The 24,207-nt window shown below is 22.9% G+C and overlaps 1 protein-coding gene across 8 annotated transcripts in view; it reads right to left on the minus strand.

The window, feature by feature from the left end:
- Positions 1-24,207, minus strand: part of LOC130297722 (gastrula zinc finger protein XlCGF26.1-like) — a 100,006-nt gene that overhangs the window by 41,175 nt on the left and 34,624 nt on the right. For 2 of the 8 annotated variants that reach the window (XM_056550529.1, XM_056550536.1), the window contains exon 2: positions 20,955-21,047. The exons of 1 other annotated variant lie outside the window; for it this stretch is intronic. The gene's annotated coding sequence lies outside the window, so the exon portion shown is untranslated. Of the gene's footprint in view, positions 1-20,954; positions 22,138-24,207 lie in introns of those variants that run through there. 5 more of the 8 variants (XM_056550514.1, XM_056550525.1, XM_056550503.1 and 2 more) reach the window with 4 other exon arrangements.

The following is a 24,207-nucleotide window of genomic DNA, read 5'->3' on the forward strand; positions in this document are numbered from 1 at the left end:
TTATAGTATATACATGTATTATAGTATTATAGTATATACATGTATTATAGTATTATAGTATATACATGTATTGTAGTATTATAGTATATACATGTATTATAGTATTATAGTATATACATGTATTATAGTATTATAGTATATACATGTATTGTAGTATTATAGTATATACATGTATTATAGTATATACATGTATTATAGTATTATAGTATATACATGTATTGTAGTATTATAGTATATACATGTATTATAGTATATACATGTATTGTAGTATTATAGTATATACATGTATTATAGTATATACATGTATTATAGTATTATAGCATATACATGTATTATAGTATTATAGTATATACATGTATTATAGTATTATAGTATATACATGTATTATAGTATTATAGTATATACATGTATTATAGTATTATAGTATATACATGTATTATAGTGTATATGTCAGAGGACGGTGACTGTAGGTGTCTATGTGGATAAGAAGATGTATGGACACCGACAATAACAGGACAAAATACACTAAATGTCTGTATTATAGTATATACATGTATTATAGTATTATAGTATATACATGTATTATAGTATTATAGTATATACATGTATTATAGTATTATAGTATATACATGTATTATAGTATATACATGTATTATAGTATTATAGTATATACATGTATTATAGTATTATAGTATATACATGTATTATAGTATTATAGTATATACATGTATTGTAGTATTATAGTATATACATGTATTATAGTATTATAGTATATACATGTATTATAGTATTATAGTATATACATGTATTGTAGTATTATAGTATATACATGTATTATAGTATATACATGTATTATAGTATTATAGTATATACATGTATTATAGTATTATAGTGTATACATGTATTATAGTATTATAGTATATACATGTATTATAGTATATACATGTATTATAGTATTATAGTATATACATGTATTATAGCATTATAGTATATACATGTATTATAGCATTATAGTATATACATGTATTATAGTATTATAGTATATACATGTATTATAGTATTATAGTATATACATGTATTATAGTATTATAGTATATACCTGTATTATAGTATTATAGTATATACATGTATTATAGTATTATAGTATATACATGTATTATAGTATTATAGGATATACATGTATTATAGGATATACATGTATTATAGTATTATAGTATATACATGTATTATAGTATTATAGTATATACATGTATTATAGTGTATATGTCAGAGGACGGTGACTGTAGGTGTCTATGTGGATAAGAAGATGTATGGACACCGACAATAACAGGACAAAATACACTAAATGTCTGTATTATAGTATATACATGTATTATAGTATTATAGTGTATACATGTATTATAGTATTATAGTATATACATGTATTATAGTATTATAGTATATACATGTATTATAGTATTATAGTGTATACATGTATTATAGTATTATAGTATATACATGTATTATAGTATTATAGTATATACATGTATTATAGTATTATAGTATATACATGTATTATAGTATTATAGTGTATACATGTATTATAGTATTATAGTATATACATGTATTATAGTATTATAGTATATACATGTATTATAGTATTATAGTATATACATGTATTATAGTATTATAGTATATACATGTATTATAGTATTATAGTGTATACATGTATTATAGTATTATAGTATATACATGTATTATAGTATTATAGTATATACATGTATTATAGTATTATAGTATATACATGTATTATAGTATTATAGTATATACATGTATTATAGTATTATAGTATATACATGTATTATAGTATATACATGTATTATAGTATTATAGTATATACATGTATTATAGTATTATAGTATATACATGTATTATAGTATTATAGTATATACATGTATTATAGTATTATAGTATATACATGTATTATAGTATTATAGTATATACATGTATAATAGTATTATAGTATATACATGTATTATAGTATTATAGTATATACATGTATTATAGTATTATAGTATATACATGTGTTATAGTATTATAGTATATACATGTATTATAGTGTTATAGTATATACATGTATTATAGTATTATAGTATATACATGTATTATAGTATTATAGTATATACATGTATTATAGTATTATAGTATATACATGTATTATAGTATTATAGTATATACATGTATTATAGTATTACAGTATATACATGTATTATAGTATTATAGTATATACATGTATTATAGTATTATAGTATATACATGTATTATAGTATTATAGTATTATAGTATATACATGTATTATAGTATATACATGTATTATAGTGTATATGTCAGAGGACGGTGACTGTAGGTGTCTATGTGGATAAGAAGATGTATGGACACCGACAATAACAGGACAAATACACTAAATGTCTGTATTATAGTATATACATGTATTATAGTATTATAGTATATACATGTATTATAGTATTATAGTATATACATGTATTATAGTATTATAGTATATACATGTATTATAGTATTATAGTATATACATGTATAATAGTATTATAGTATATACATGTATTATAGTATTATAGTATATACATGTATTATAGTATTACAGTATATACATGTATTATAGTATTATAGTATATACATGTATTATAGTATTATAGTATATACATGTATTATAGTATTATAGTATATACATGTATTATAGTATTATAGTATATACATGTATTATAGTATTATAGTATATACATGTATTATAGTATTATAGTATATACATGTATTATAGTATTATAGTATATACATGTATTGTAGTATTATAGTATATACATGTATTATAGTATATACATGTATTGTAGTATTATAGTATATACATGTATTATAGTATATACATGTATTATAGTATTATAGCATATACATGTATTATAGTATTATAGTATATACATGTATTATAGTATATACATGTATTATAGTATATACATGTATTATAGTATTATAGTATATACATGTATTATAGTATTATAGTATATACATGTATTATAGTATTATAGTATATACATGTATTATAGTGTATACATGTATTATAGTATATACATGTATTATAGTATTATAGTATATACATGTATTATAGTATTATAGTATATACATGTATTATAGTATTATAGTATATACATGTATTATAGTATATACATGTATTATAGTGTATATGTCAGAGGACGGTGACTGTAGGTGTCTATGTGGATAAGAAGATGTATGGACACCGACAATAACAGGACAAAATACACTAAATGTCTGTATTATAGTATATACATGTATTATAGTATTATAGTATATACATGTATTATAGTATTATAGTATATACATGTATTATAGTATTATAGTGTATACATGTATTATAGTATTATAGTATATACATGTATTATAGTATTATAGTATATACATGTATTATAGTATTATAGCATATACATGTATTATAGTATTATAGTATATACATGTATTATAGTATTATAGTATATACATGTATTATAGTATTATAGTATATACATGTATTGTAGTATTATAGTATATACATGTATTATAGTATTATAGTATATACATGTATTATAGTATTATAGTATATACATGTATTGTAGTATTATAGTATATACATGTATTATAGTATTATAGTATATACATGTATTATAGTATTATAGTATATACATGTATTGTAGTATTATAGTATATACATGTATTATAGTATATACATGTATTATAGTATTATAGTATATACATGTATTGTAGTATTATAGTATATACATGTATTATAGTATATACATGTATTGTAGTATTATAGTATATACATGTATTATAGTATATACATGTATTATAGTATTATAGCATATACATGTATTATAGTATTATAGTATATACATGTATTATAGTATTATAGTATATACATGTATTATAGTATTATAGTATATACATGTATTATAGTATTATAGTATATACATGTATTATAGTGTATATGTCAGAGGACGGTGACTGTAGGTGTCTATGTGGATAAGAAGATGTATGGACACCGACAATAACAGGACAAAATACACTAAATGTCTGTATTATAGTATATACATGTATTATAGTATTATAGTATATACATGTATTATAGTATTATAGTATATACATGTATTATAGTATTATAGTATATACATGTATTATAGTATTATAGTATATACATGTATTATAGTATTATAGTATATACATGTATTATAGTATTATAGTATATACATGTATTATAGTATTATAGTATATACATGTATTATAGTATATACATGTATTATAGTATTATAGTATATACATGTATTATAGTATTATAGTATATACATGTATTATAGTATTATAGTATATACATGTATTGTAGTATTATAGTATATACATGTATTATAGTATTATAGTATATACATGTATTATAGTATTATAGTATATACATGTATTGTAGTATTATAGTATATACATGTATTATAGTATATACATGTATTATAGTATTATAGTATATACATGTATTATAGTATTATAGTGTATACATGTATTATAGTATTATAGTATATACATGTATTATAGTATATACATGTATTATAGTATTATAGTATATACATGTATTATAGCATTATAGTATATACATGTATTATAGCATTATAGTATATACATGTATTATAGTATTATAGTATATACATGTATTATAGTATTATAGTATATACATGTATTATAGTATTATAGTATATACCTGTATTATAGTATTATAGTATATACATGTATTATAGTATTATAGTATATACATGTATTATAGTATTATAGGATATACATGTATTATAGGATATACATGTATTATAGTATTATAGTATATACATGTATTATAGTATTATAGTATATACATGTATTATAGTGTATATGTCAGAGGACGGTGACTGTAGGTGTCTATGTGGATAAGAAGATGTATGGACACCGACAATAACAGGGCAAAATACACTAAATGTCTGTATTATAGTATATACATGTATTATAGTATTATAGTGTATACATGTATTATAGTATTATAGTATATACATGTATTATAGTATTATAGTATATACATGTATTATAGTATTATAGTGTATACATGTATTATAGTATTATAGTATATACATGTATTATAGTATTATAGTATATACATGTATTATAGTATTATAGTATATGCATGTATTATAGTATTATAGTATATACATGTATTATAGTATTATAGTATATACATGTATTATAGTATTATAGTGTATACATGTATTATAGTATTATAGTATATACATGTATTATAGTATTATAGTATATACATGTATTATAGTATTATAGTATATACATGTATTATAGTATTATAGTATATACATGTATTATAGTATTATAGTGTATACATGTATTATAGTATTATAGTATATACATGTATTATAGTATTATAGTGTATACATGTATTATAGTATTATAGTATATACATGTATTATAGTATTATAGTATATACATGTATTATAGTATTATAGTATATACATGTATTATAGTATTATAGTATATACATGTATTATAGTATTATAGTGTATACATGTATTATAGTATTATAGTATATACATGTATTATAGTATTATAGTATATACATGTATTATAGTATTATAGTGTATACATGTATTATAGTATTATAGTATATACATGTATTATAGTATTATAGTATATACATGTATTATAGTGTATATGTCAGAGGACGGTGACTGTAGGTGTCTATGTGGATAAGAAGATGTATGGACACCGACAATAACAGGACAAAATACACTAAATGTCTGTATTATAGTATATACATGTATTATAGTATTATAGTATATACATGTATTATAGTATTATAGTATATACATGTATTATAGTATTATAGTATATACATGTATTATAGTATTATAGCATATACATGTATTATAGTATATGCATGTATTATAGTATTATAGTATATACATGTATTATAGTATTATAGTATATACATGTATTATAGTATTATAGTATATACATGTATTATAGTATATACATGTATTATAGTATTATAGCATATACATGTATTATAGTATTATAGTATATACATGTATTATAGTATTATAGTATATACATGTATTATAGTATTATAGTGTATACATGTATTATAGTATATACATGTATTATAGTATTATAGTATTATAGTATATACATGTATTATAGTATTATAGTATATACATGTATTATAGTATTATAGTATATACATGTATTATAGTATTATAGTATATACATGTATTATAGTATTATAGTATATACATGTATTATAGTATTATAGTATATACATGTATTATAGTATTATAGTATATACATGTATTATAGTATTATAGTATATACATGTATTATAGTATTATAGTATATACATGTAATTATAGTATTATAGTATATACATGTATTATAGTATTATAGTATATACATGTATTATAGTGTATATGTCAGAGGACGGTGACTGTAGGTGTCTATGTGGATAAGAAGATGTATGGACACCGACAATAACAGGACAAAATACACTAAATGTCTGTATTATAGTATATACATGTATTATAGTATTATAGTATATACATGTATTATAGTATTATAGTATATACATGTATTATAGTATTATAGTATATACATGTATTATAGTATTATAGTATATACATGTATTATAGTATTATAGTATTATAGTATATACATGTATTATAGTATTATAGTATATACATGTATTTTAGTATTATAGTATATACATGTATTATAGTATTATAGTATATACATGTATTATAGTATTATAGTATATACATGTATTATAGTATTATAGTATATACATGTAATTATAGTATTATAGTATATACATGTATTATAGTATTATAGTATATACATGTATTATAGTATTATAGTATATACATGTATTATAGTGTATATGTCAGAGGACGGTGACTGTAGGTGTCTATGTGGATAAGAAGATGTATGGACACCGACAATAACAGGACAAATACACTAAATGTCTGTATTATAGTATATACATGTATTATTGTATTATAGTATATACATGTATTATAGTATTATAGTATATCCATGTATTATAGTATTATAGCATATACATGTATTATAGTATTATAGTATATACATGTATTATAGTATTATAGCATATACATGTATTATAGTATTATAGTATATACATGTATTATAGTATTATAGTATATACATGTATTATAGTATTATAGTATATACATGTATTATTGTATTATAGTATATACATGTATTATAGTATTATAGTATATACATGTATTATAGTATTATAGCATATACATGTATTATAGTGTATACATGTATTATACTATTATAGTATATACATGTATTATAGTATTATAGTATATACATGTATTATAGTATTATAGTATATACATGTATTATAGTATATACATGTATTATAGTATATACATGTATTATAGTATATACATGTATTATAGTATATACATGTATTATAGTATATACATGTATTATAGTATTATAGTATATACATGTATTATAGTATTATAGTATATACATGTATTATAGTATTATAGCATATACATGTATTATAGTATATGCATGTATTATATTATAGTATATACATGTATTATAGTATTATAGTATATACATGTATTATAGTATTATAGTATATCCATGTATTATAGTATTATAGCATATACATGTATTATAGTATTATAGTATATACATGTATTATAGTATTATAGCATATACATGTATTATAGTATTATAGTATATACATGTATTATAGTATTATAGTATATCCATGTATTATAGTATTATAGCATATACATGTATTATAGTATTATAGTATATACATGTATTATAGTATTATAGCATATACATGTATTATAGTATTATAGTATATACATGTATTATAGTATTATAGTATATACATGTATTATAGTATTATAGTGTATACATGTATTATAGTATATACATGTATTATAGTATTATAGTATTATAGTATATACATGTATTATAGTATTATAGTATATACATGTATTATAGTATTATAGTATATACATGTATTATAGTATTATAGTATTATAGTATTATAGTGTATACATGTATTCTAGTATTATAGTATATACATGTATTATAGTATTATAGTATATACATGTATTATAGTATTATAGTATATACATGTAATTATAGTATTATAGTATATACATGTATTATAGTGTATATGTCAGAGGACGGTGACTGTAGGTGTCTATGTGGATAAGAAGATGTATGGACACCGACAATAACAGGACAAAATACACTAAATGTCTGTATTATAGTATATACATGTATTATAGTATTATAGTATATACATGTATTATAGTATTATAGTATATACATGTATTATAGTATTATAGTATATACATGTATTATAGTTTTATAGTATATACATGTATTATAGTATTATAGTATATACATGTATTATAGTATTATAGTGTATACATGTATTATAGTATTATAGTATATACATGTATTATAGTATTATAGTATATACATGTATTATAGTATTATAGTATATACATGTATTATAGTATTATAGTATTATAGTATATACATGTATTATAGTATTATAGTATATACATGTATTATAGTATTATAGTATATACATGTATTATAGTATTATAGCATATACATGTATTATAGTATTATAGTATATACATGTATTATAGTATTATAGTATATACATGTATTATAGTATTATAGTATATACATGTATTATAGTATTATAGTATATACATGTATTATAGTATTATAGTATATACATGTATTATAGTATTATAGTATATACATGTAATTATAGTATTATAGTATATACATGTATTATAGTATTATAGTATATACATGTATTATAGTATTATAGTATATACATGTATTATAGTATTATAGTATATACATGTATTATAGTGTATATGTCAGAGGACGGTGACTGTAGGTGTCTATGTGGATAAGAAGATGTATGGACACCGACAATAACAGGACAAATACACTAAATGTCTGTATTATAGTATATACATGTATTATTGTATTATAGTATATACATGTATTATAGTATTATAATATATACATGTATTATAGTATTATAGCATATACATGTATTATAGTATTATAGCATATACATGTATTATAGTATTATAGTATATACATGTATTATAGTATTATAGTATATACATGTATTATAGTATTATAGTATATACATGTATTATAGTATTATAGTATATACATGTATTATAGTATTATAGTATATACATGTATTATAGTATTATAGTATATACATGTATTATAGTATTATAGTATATACGTGTATTATAGTATATACATGTAATTATAGTATTATAGTATATACATGTATAATAGTATTATAGTATATACATGTATTATAGTGTATATGTCAGAGGACGGTGACTGTAGGTGTCTATGTGGATAAGAAGATGTATGGACACCGACAATAACAGGACAAAATACACTAAATGTCTGTATTATAGTATATGCATGTATTATAGTATTATAGTATATACATGTATTATAGTATTATAGTGTATACATGTATTATAGTATTATAGTATATACATGTATTATAGTATTATAGTATTATAGTATTATAGCATATACATGTATTATAGTATTATAGTATTATAGTATATACATGTATTATAGTATTATAGTATATACATGTATTATAGTATATACATGTATTATAGTATTATAGTATATACATGTATTATAGTATTATAGTATATACATGTATTATAGTATTATAGTATATACATGTATTATAGTATTATAGTATATACATGTATTATAGTATTATAGTATATACATGTATTATAGTATTATAGTATATACATGTATTATAGTATTATAGTATATACATGTATTATAGTGTATATGTCAGAGGACGGTGACTGTAGGTGTCTATGTGGATAAGAAGATGTATGGACACCGACAATAACAGGACAAATACACTAAATGTCTGTATTATAGTATATACATGTATTATTGTATTATAGTATATACATGTATTATAGTATTATAGTATATACATGTATTATAGTATTATAGTATATACATGTATTATAGTATTATAGTATATACATGTATTATAGTATTATAGTATATACATGTATTATAGTATTATAGTATATACATGTATTATAGTATTATAGTATATACATGTATTATAGTATATACATGTATTATAGTATTATAGTATATACATGTATTATAGTATTATAGTATATACATGTATTATAGTATTATAGCATATACATGTATTATAGTATTATAGTATATACATGTATTATAGTATTATAGTATATACATGTATTATAGTGTATACATGTATTATAGTATTATAGTATATACATGTATTATAGTATTATAGTATATACATGTATTATAGTATTATAGTATATACATGTATTATAGTATTATAGTGTATACATGTATTATAGTATTATAGTATATACATGTATTATAGTATTATAGTATATACATGTATTATAGTATTATAGTATATACATGTATTATAGTATTATAGTATATACATGTATTATAGTATTATAGTATATACATGTATTATAGCATATACATGTATTATAGTATTATAGTGTATACATGTATTATAGTGTATATGTCAGAGGACGGTGACTGTAGGTGTCTATGTGGATAAGAAGATGTATGGACACCGACAATAACAGGACAAAATACACTAAATGTTTGTATTATAGTATATACATGTATTATAGTATTATAGTATATACATGTATTATAGTATTATAGGATATACATGTATTATAGTATTATAGTATATACATGTATTATAGTATTATAGTATATACATGTATTATAGTATTATAGTATATACATGTATTATAGTATATACATGTATTATAGTATTATAGTATATACATGTATTATAGTATTATAGTATATACATGTATTATAGTATATACATGTATTATAGTATTATAGTATATACATGTATTATAGTATTATAGTATATACATGTATTATAGTATTATAGTATATACATGTATTATAGTATTATAATATATATACATGTATTATAGTATATACATGTATTATAGTATATACATGTATTATAGTATTATAGCATATACATGTATTATAGTATATACATGTATTATAGTATTATAGTATATACATGTATTATAGTGTATATGTCAGAGGACGGTGACTGTAGGTGTCTATGTGGATAAGAAGATGTATGGACACCGACAATAACAGGACAAAATACACTAAATGTCTGTATCATAGTATATACATGTATTATAGTATTATAGTATATACATGTATTATAGTATTATAGTATATACATGTATTATAGTATTATAGTATATACATGTATTATAGTATTATAGTATATACATGTATTATAGTATATACATGTATTATAGTATTATAGTATATACATGTATTATAGTATTATAGTATATACATGTATTATAGTATATACATGTATTATAGTATTATAGTATATACATGTATTATAGTATTATAGTATATACATGTATTATAGTATTATAGTATATACATGTATTATAGTATTATAATATATATACATGTATTATAGTATATACATGTATTATAGTATATACATGTATTATAGTATTATAGTATATACATGTATTATAGTATTATAGTATATACATGTAATTATAGTATTATAGTATATACAAGTATTATAGTATATACATGTATTATAGTATTATAGTATATACATGTATTATAGTATTATAGTATATACATGTATTATAGTGTATATGTCAGAGGACGGTGACTGTAGGTGTCTATGTGGATAAGAAGATGTATGGACACCGACAATAACAGGACAAAATACACTAAATGTCTGTATTATAGTATATACATGTATTATAGTATATACATGTATTATAGTATATACATGTGTTATAGTATTATAGTATATACATGTATTATAGTATTATAGTATATACATGTATTATAGTATTATAGTATATACATGTATTATAGTATTATAGTATATACATGTATTATAGTATTATAGTATATACATGTATTATAGTATTATAGAATATACATGTATTATAGTATTATAGTATATACATGTATTATAGTATATACATGTATTATAGTATATACATGTATTATAGTATTATAGTATATACATGTATTATAGTATATACATGTATTATAGTATTATAGTATATACATGTATTATAGTATTATAGTATATACATGTATTATAGTATTATAGTATATACATGTATTATAGTATTATAGTATATACATGTATTATAGTATTATAGTATATACATGTATTATAGTATATACATGTATTATAGTATTATAGTATATACATGTATTATAGTATTATAGTATATACATGTATTATAGTATTATAGTATATACATGTATTATAGTATTATAGTATATACATGTATTATAGTATTATAGTATATACATGTATTATAGTATTATAGTATATACATGTATTATAGTATTATAGTATATACATGTATTATAGTATTATAGTATATACATGTATTATAGTATTATAGTATATACATGTATTATAGTATTATAGTATATACATGTATTATAGTATTATAGTATATACATGTATTATAGTATTATAGTATATACATGTATTATAGTATTATAGTATATACATGTATTATAGTATTATAGTATATACATGTATTATAGTATTATAGTATATACATGTATTATAGTATTATAGTATAGACATGTATTATAGTATTATAGTATATACATGTATTATAGTATTATAGTATATACATGTATTATAGTATTATAGCATATACATGTATTATAGTATTATAGTATATACATGTATTATAGTATTATAGTATATACATGTATTATAGTATTATAGTATATACATGTATTATAGTATTATAGTATATACATGTATTATAGTATTATAGTATATACATGTATTATATTATTATAGCATATACATGTATTATAGTATATACATGTATTATAGTATTATAGTATATACATGTATTATAGTATATACATGTATTATAGTATTATAGTATATACATGTATTATAGTATTATAGTATATACATGTATTATAGTATATACATGTATTATAGTATTATAGTATATACATGTATTATAGTATTATAGTATATACATGTATTATAGTATTATAGTATATACATGTATTATAGTATTATAATATATATACATGTATTATAGTATATACATGTATTATAGTATATACATGTATTATAGTATTATAGTATATACATGTATTATAGTATTATAGTATATACATGTAATTATAGTATTATAGTATATACAAGTATTATAGTATATACATGTATTATAGTATTATAGTATATACATGTATTATAGTATTATAGTATATACATGTATTATAGTGTATATATCAGAGGACGGTGACTGTAGGTGTCTATGTGGATAAGAAGATGTATGGACACCGACAATAACAGGACAAAATACACTAAATGTCTGTATTATAGTATATACATGTATTATAGTATTATAGTATATACATGTATTATAGTATTATAGTATATACATGTATTATAGTATTATAGTATATACATGTATTATAGTATTATAGTATATACATGTATTATAGTATTATAGAATATACATGTATTATAGTATATACATGTATTATAGTATTATAGTATATACATGTATTATAGTATTATAGTATATACATGTATTATAGTATTATAGCATATACATGTATTATAGTATTATAGTATATACATGTATTATAGTATTATAGTATATACATGTATTATAGTGTATATGTCAGAGGACGGTGACTGTAGGTGTCTATGTGGATAAGAAGATGTATGGACACCGACAATAACAGGACAAAATACACTAAATGTCTGTATTATAGTATATACATGTATTATAGTATTATAGTATATACATGTATTATAGTATTATAGTATATACATGTATTATAGTATTATAGTATATACATGTATTATAGTATTATAGTATATACATGTATTATAGTATTATAGTATATACATGTATTATAGTATATACATGTATTATAGTATTATAGTATATACATGTATTATAGTATTATAGTATATACATGTATTATAGTATTATAGTATATACATGTATTATAGTATTATAGTATATACATGTATTATAGTATTATAGTATATACATGTATTATAGTATTATAGTATATACATGTATTATAGTATTATAGTATATACATGTATTATAGTATTATAGTATATACATGTATTATAGTATTATAGTATATACATGTATTATAGTATTATAGTATATACATGTATTATAGTATTATAGTATATACATGTATTATAGTATTATAGTATATACATGTATTATAGTATTATAGTATAGACATGTATTATAGTATTATAGTATATACATGTATTATAGTATTATAGTATATACATGTATTATAGTATTATAGTATATACATGTATTATAGTATTATAGTATATACATGTATTATATTATTATAGCATATACATGTATTATAGTATATACATGTATTATAGTATTATAGTATATACATGTATTATAGTATATACATGTATTATAGTATTATAGTATATACATGTATTATAGTATTATAGTATATACATGTATTATAGTATATACACGTATTATAGTATTATAGTATATACATGTATTATAGTATTATAGTATATACATGTATTATAGTATTATAGCATATACATGTATTATAGTATATACATGTATTATAGTATTATAGTATATACATGTATTATAGTATTATAGTATATACATGTATTATAGTATTATAGTATATACATGTATTATAGTATTATAGTATATACATGTATTATAGTATATACACGTATTATAGTATTATAGTATATACATGTATTATAGTATTATAGTATATACATGTATTATAGTATTATAGTATATACATGTATTATAGTATATACATGTATTATAGTATTATGGTATATACATGTATTATAGTGTATATGTCAGAGGACGGTGACTGTAGGTGTCTATGTGGATAAGAAGATGTATGGACACCGACAATAACAGGACAAAATACACTAAATGTCTGTATTATAGTATATACATGTATTATAGTATATACATGTATTATAGTATTATAGTGTATATATGTATTATAGTATTATAGTATATACATGTATTATAGTATTATAGCATATACATGTATTATAGTATTATAGTATATACATGTATTATAGTATATACATGTATTATAGTATTATAGTATATACATGTATTATAGTATTATAGTATATACATGTATTATAGTATTATAGTATATACATGTATTATAGTATATACATGTATTATAGTATTATAGTATATACGTGTATTATAGTATTATAGTATATACATGTATTATAGTATTATAGTATATACATGTATTATAGTATTATAGTATATACATGTATTATAGTATATACATGTATTATAGTATTATAGTATATACGTGTATTATAGTATTATAGTATATACATGTATTATAGTATTATAGTATATACATGTATTATAGTATTATAGTATATACATGTATTATAGTATTATAGTATATACATGTATTATAGTATTATAGCATATACATGTATTATAGTATTATAGTATATACATGTATTATAGTATTATAGTATATACATGTATTATAGTATTATAGTATATACATGTATTATAGTATTATAGTATATACATGTATTATAGTATTATAGTATATACATGTATTATAGTATTATAGTATATACATGTATTATAGTATTATAGTGTATACATGTATTATAGTATTATAGTATATACATGTATTATAGTATTATAGTATATACGTGTATTATAGTATATACATGTATTATAGTATCATAGTATATACATGTATTATAGTATATACATGTATTATAGTATTATAGTATATACGTGTATTATAGTATATACATGTATTATAGTATCATAGTATATACATGTATTATAGTATTATAGTATATACATGTATTATAGTATATACATGTATTATAGTATTATAGTATATACATGTATTATAGTATTATAGTATATACATGTATTATAGTATTATAGTATATACATTTATTATAGTATTATAGTATATACATGTATTATAGTATTATAGTATATACATGTATTATAGTATTATAGTATATACATGTATTATAGTATATACATGTATTATAGTATCATAGTATATACATGTATTATAGTATTATAGTATATACATGTATTATAGTATATACATGTATTATAGTATTATAGTATATACATGTATTATAGTATTATAGTATATACATGTATTATAGTATTAGAGTATATACATTTATTATAGTATTATAGTATATACATGTATTATAGTATTATAGTATATACATGTATTATAGTATTATAGTATATACATGTATTATAGTATTATAGTATATACATGTATTATAGTATTATAGTATATACATGTATTATAGTATATACATGTATTATAGTATTATAGTATATACATGTATTATAGTATTATAGTATATACATGTATTATAGTATTATAGTATATACATGTATTATAGTATTATAGTATATACATGTATTATAGTATTATAGTATTATAGTATATACATGTATTATAGTATATACATGTATTATAGTGTTATAGTATATACATGTATTATAGTATATACATGTATTATAGTGTTATAGTATATACATGTATTATAGTATATACATGTATTATAGTATTATAGTATATACATGTATTATAGTATATACATGTATTATAGTATATACATGTATTATAGTATTATAGTATATACATGTATTATAGTATTATAGTATATACATGTATTATAGTATTATAGTATATACATGTATTATAGTATTATAGTATATACATGTATTATAGTATTATAGTATATACATGTATTATAGTATACACATGTATTATAGTATTATAGTATATACATGTATTATAGTATTATAGTATATACATGTATTATAGTATTATAGTATATACATGTATTAGAGTGTTATAGTATATACATGTATTATAGTATACACATGTATTATAGTATATACATGTATTATAGTATTATAGTATATACATGTATTATAGTATACACATGTATTATAGTATTATAGTATATACATGTATTATAGTATTATAGTATATACATGTATTATAGTATTATAGTATATACATGTATTATAGTATTATAATATATATACATGTATTATAGTATATACATGTATTATAGTATATACATGTATTATAGTATTATAGCATATACATGTATTATAGTATATACATGTATTATAGTATTATAGTATATACATGTATTATAGTGTATATGTCAGAGGACGGTGACTGTAGGTGTCTATGTGGATAAGAAGATGTATGGACACCGACAATAACAGGACAAAATACACTAAATGTCTGTATCATAGTATATACATGTATTATAGTATTATAGTATATACCTGTATTATAGTATTATAGTATATACATGTATTATAGTATTATAGTATATACATGTATTATAGTATTATAGTATATACATGTATTATAGTATTATAGTATATACATGTATTATAGTATTAGAGTATATACATTTATTATAGTATTATAGTATATACATGTATTATAGTATTATAGTATATACATGTATTATAGTATTATAGTATATACATGTATTATAGTATTATAGTATATACATGTATTATAGTATTATAGTATATACATGTATTATAGTATATACATGTATTATAGTATTATAGTATATACATGTATTATAGTATTATAGTATATACATGTATTATAGTATTATAGTATATACATGTATTATAGTATTATAGTATATACATGTATTATAGTATTATAGTATTATAGTATATACATGTATTATTGTATATACATGTATTATAGTGTTATAGTATATACATGTATTATAGTATATACATGTATTATAGTGTTATAGTATATACATGTATTATAGTATATACATGTATTATAGTATTATAGTATATACATGTATTATAGTATATACATGTATTATAGTATATACATGTATTATAGTATTATAGTATATACATGTATTATAGTATTATAGTATATACATGTATTATAGTATTATAGTATATACATGTATTATAGTATTATAGTATATACATGTATTATAGTATTATAGTATATACATGTATTATAGTATACACATGTATTATAGTATTATAGTATATACATGTATTATAGTATTATAGTATATACATGTATTATAGTATTATAGTATATACATGTATTATAGTATTATAGTATATACATGTATTATAGTGTTATAGTATATACATGTATTATAGTATTATAGTATATACATGTATTATAGTATTATAGCATATACATGTATTATAGTATTATAGCATAAACATGTATTTTAGTATTATAGTATATACATGTATTATAGTATTATAGCATATACATGTATTATAGTATTATAGTATATACATGTATTATAGTATTATAGTATATACATGTATTATAGTATTATAGCATATACATGTATTATAGTATTATAGCATAAACATGTATTTTAGTATTATAGTATATACATGTATTATAGTATTATAGTATATACATGTATTATAGTATTATAGCATATACATGTATTATAGTATTATAGCATAAACATGTATTATAATGTTATAGTATATACATGTATTATAGTATATACATGTATTAGAGTGTTATAGTATATACATGTATTATAGTATATACATGTATTATAGTATATACATGTATTATAGTATTATAGTATATACATGTATTATAGTATTATAGTATATACATGTATTATAGTATTATAGTATATACATGTATTATAGTATACACATGTATTATAGTATTATAGTATATACATGTATTATAGTATTATAGTATATACATGTATTATAGTATTATAGTATATACATGTATTATAGTATTATAGTATATACATGTATTATAGTATTATAGTATATACATGTATTATAGTATACACATGTATTATAGTATTATAGTATATACATGTATTATAGTATTATAGTATATACATGTATTATAGTATTATAGTATATACATGTATTATAGTATACACATGTATTATAGTATATACATGTATTATAGTATTATAGTATATACATGTATTATAGTATACACATGTATTATAGTATTATAGTATATACATGTATTATAGTATTATAGTATATACATGTATTATAGTATTATAGTATATACATGTATTATAGTATTATAATATATATACATGTATTATAGTATATACATGTATTATAGTATATACATGTATTATAGTATTATAGCATATACATGTATTATAGTATATACATGTATTATAGTATTATAGTATATACATGTATTATAGTGTATATGTCAGAGGACGGTGACTGTAGGTGTCTATGTGGATAAGAAGATGTATGGACACCGACAATAACAGGACAAAATACACTAAATGTCTGTATCATAGTATATACATGTATTATAGTATTATAGTATATACATGTATTATAGTATTATAGTATATACATGTATTATAGTATTATAGTATATACATGTATTATAGTATTATAGTATATACATGTATTATAGTATTATAGTATATACATGTATTATAGTATACACATGTATTATAGTATTATAGTATATACATGTATTATAGTATTATAGTATATACATGTATTATAGTATTATAGTATATACATGTATTATAGTATTATAGTATATACATGTATTATAGTATTATAGTATATACATGTATTATAGTATACACATGTATTATAGTATTATAGTATATACATGTATTATAGTATTATAGTATATACATGTATTATAGTATTATAGTATATACATGTATTATAGTATACACATGTATTATAGTATATACATGTATTATAGTATTATAGTATATACATGTATTATAGTATTATAGTATATACATGTATTATAGTATTATAGTATATACATGTATTATAGTATTATAGTATATACATGTATTATAGTATTATAGCATATACATGTATTATAGTATTATAGCATAAACATGTATTTTAGTATTATAGTATATACATGTATTATAGTATATACTATTATTATAACATATACATGTATTATAGTATATACCTGCATTATGAGTAAATGAGGGGAATTTAACCCTTACAGCCGCAGTGTGAAGTGACTGCAAACTGTAGGAAGTTTGAAAGAGTAAGGGGGCTCCCTTTGTCTCTCTTCAGCAGCACCTGCAACAATCGCAGGGTGCTGCAGCTCACCTGGGCAGCCGAAGGTCTTTCAAAGCCCCCCAGGTCTGCCTCAGGTAAATGCTAGCAATATGCTGCCTGCCAGCGTAAGGCTGGGTTCACATCATGTTTTATGCAATACAGGACCTCATACGGAGGGAGCTACAACCGGGTGCTCCCGTATCCCTGCCGTATGCGGCCCGTATGTAATGTATTTCAGTGACCGACTCCGGTCAGCTAATTTTTGTCCCGTATGCGGTTTTCCCACTGGATCTAAAACCGTGGTCCACTCCAGTCGGCTCACTGAAATACATTACATACGGGCCGCTCATAATGCAGGAGGAGACAGACAGAGGATCAGAATAGACTTACCTTTGTTAGCACATATAATGTCGATTCAGTGAAACTATTTAAAATCATTAGGAACAGTTGGAATATTATTCAGAAGGGTTTTCCACATATTAAATCTTTACAGGACCCCCAATTATGTCTAACTTGAAAGGTAAATTGGTAAAAACTTACATATCGGTAGCCCGTCCTGTGCAACAGAGATATTTTGGACAATGAATAAGGGTTCCTTTCCATGTAGGTCTTGTGTGAATTGTAGTCTCATGTCTATGTTCGAACATCCAGGGACCAAGAAGAAATATAGGATTAACCATTACCTAACATGTGATTCGTGTTATGTTATCTTTGGACTTTGGTGCCCATGCCAACTTCTATATGTTGGCGAGACCAAATGTGATATGAAAACTAGATTAAACAACCATAGATATATCTAGAGGTTGGACTTACCAGTTGCTAAACATTTTGCTGAATTCGGACATACAGAACGTGATCTTCATGAGATTCATGATTCTAGATTGTGTCCCACCACCTAAGAGGGGTGGGGATCGCTTAGCCCTATTAATGAAGAAGGAATTAAGGTGGATTTTTTAACTGTCCAAGCTGCTGCCACAAGGGCTCAACGTGGAGTTCAGAATCCCCCCCAGCATGCTTTGGTAGTCCTCTGGTAATCGGCATTACATCTGTATCTGGAACAACAGACTGATTATTATATTTTTCAAATTTTTACGAAATATATTACAACCAGAGGAACAAGTTCAACATTTATTAATGTCATTGACACTAGAATGGAGATCTGGTCACATGGTGATAGCATATACCGTATTTTTTGCCGTATAAGACGCACTTTTTCTTCCCCAAAACTGAAAAATACACATTAAAACCCTGTCATATCATGGCGGTCCCGACAGCCATCAACGGCCGGGACCCGCGGCTAATACAGGACATCACCGATCGCGGTGATGCCCTGTATTAACCCTTCAGACGCGGCGATCAAAGCTGACCGCCGCGTCTGAAGCGAAAGTGAAACTAACCCGGCTGCTCAGTCGGGCTGTTCGCGGCGTCCCGAACAGCTTACAGGACACCGGGAGGGACCCTACCTGCCTCTGGGTGTCCGATCTGCAAATGACTGCTCCGTGCAGGGATCCCCTGCATGGCCGGCGCTCTCCTTCGTCGTCATCACGTCGTCGCGCACGCCGTCCCGTCATCCAATAGGAGCGGCGTGCGTAGCGACGTAATGGCGGCGACGGAGAGCGAGGATCCTGGGCAGCAGAGACGTTCCGGAGCGACGGGGACACCCCGGGGACGCGGCGACAGCGGTGGAGGGCGACATCCAGGGCAGCGGTGACGGGTCCGGAGCGGCGGGGACACGTGAGTATTACCTCCTATACCAGTGGTCTACAACCTGTGGACCTCCAGATGTTGCAAAACTACAACTCCGGGCATGCCGGGAGTTGTAGTTTTGCAACATCTGGAGGTCCGCAGGTTGAAGATCACTGTTGGGTGCAGAATCTTTTTTTTCTAGATTTTCCTCCTTTAAAATTGGGTGCGTCTTATATGCCGGAGCGTCTTATATGGCGAAAAATACGGTAAATTATTTTACTGTATATTGTCATGCGGTTCCTTGAAGAAGAGGTGTGGTTATGAGTGGCCATAATTGATAACCTTCCTTTGTCTTCACTTTTTTATGCCATTAGTATTAAAATTTTTTGATTATAGAGGAGGTGGATCCGATTGAAGGAATGTTTTAGTCTCGTTGGTATGGATACTGCAATGATACAGTTACCAGGTCATTTGGGTAGTGATTGGTTGCTCGCCGGCTGCCCTGGCTAAGCCAGGGTTGCCTTGGTCGAAGCACCCTAGACACATATTGGATCCACCAGTATGACCAGTGACAGACAATAATCCTCTAAAATTATACATATATGCAAGTATGCTATGAGTGATCTGGATCCTGATATTCCCTCTTTTATATATCCTTATTCTTTTTTTATTTTTTTATATTGTTTATTTATTTTCATTCATTTTCTTATTTTATATATATATTTTTTTATATATTTTGTTTTTTTTTTCATATTATTCTGTTGTGCACTGTGGCCAGGTGGGGTAAGCTCCGCAATTTATATCTGCTTATGCTTCACTTCTCCCATGCAAATTTAGTCACTGTATATTTTCATTTAGTTCTCTTATTGCTAGCATTTGTGTATATATATTCTTTCATGCACCAGTTATGATGTGGTGTTCTGTGACGCCCTATACGAAGATGGAAAAGTGCTTCACTTACACGATAGCGCATGCGCCAGCTTGCGTTATGCTCGGTGACCGCCGATGCCCACAAGTATGATGGCGGAGCCGGCATTTTAGCATTCACGCGCATGCGCAAGTTTCAATAATGACGCACATCACATGACATGACAGTGACCTGTATCCTGATAAACTGATTGGTCTAATGATAAGCGATGGGTGGGGCTGTCACGGATTGAGCTTCCAGAACGCCAAGAAGCCCGTATATGCACAAGTAAAGTATAATTACTGTATCCTAATTAACCCCTTAAGGACTCAGGGTTTTTCAGTTTTTGCACTTTCGTTTTTTCCTCCTTACCTTTTAAAAATCATAACCCTTTCAGTTTTCCACCTAAAAATCCATATTATGGCTTATCTTTTGCGTCACCAATTCTACTTTGCATTGACATTAGTCATTTTACCCAAAAATTCACGGCAAAACGGAAAAAAAAATCATTGTGGGACAAAATCGAAGAAAAAACGCCATGTTGTAACTTTTGGGGGCTTCCGTTTCTACGCAGTGCATATTTCGATAAAAATGACACCTTATCATTATTCTGTAGGTCCATACGGTTTGGCGATCGGCGATGTGTGGTATTAGCCACGGGTCCCGGCCGTTGATGAGTGCCGGGACCGACGCGATATGGTGCGGGATCGCGGCGCGATCCTGCTTCATATGGCGGGAGCCGGTGCAGGACGTAAATATATGTCCTGCGTCGTTAAGGGGTTAATAAGTTCCTCTGATTGGTATTGGTTTTAATATTATGATTTTAATTATGTGACACTGTATGGCACTGTATCTATAATGTGGACACGCCGATTAACACAACATGTATTGTCACATATTTTTATACTGTACTTTGATTGCACTTTAACTTTCACTAATTGATGAGAGGTCACATTGCTGCTGTGTATAAAGTGCACCTTAAAGGGGTTGTGCGCTGCCCTAATTTTCAGAGCTACGCTCACAGCGTCCGGAAGTTCATTACTCCGAACGCTGTGTGCGGACTTCCGTGTTCACGGCCGCTGGGCGTGACGTCACGCCCGGCCCCTCGCCCGCCCCCTTGTGACGTCTCGCCCACCCCCTCGTGACGTCTCGCCCACCCCCTCGTGATGTCACGCTGGCCCCCTCTACCAAAGTCTATGG

This window comes from Hyla sarda, chromosome 1 (assembly GCF_029499605.1).
Source record: "Hyla sarda isolate aHylSar1 chromosome 1, aHylSar1.hap1, whole genome shotgun sequence".
Lineage (NCBI taxonomy): Eukaryota > Metazoa > Chordata > Amphibia > Anura > Hylidae > Hyla > Hyla sarda.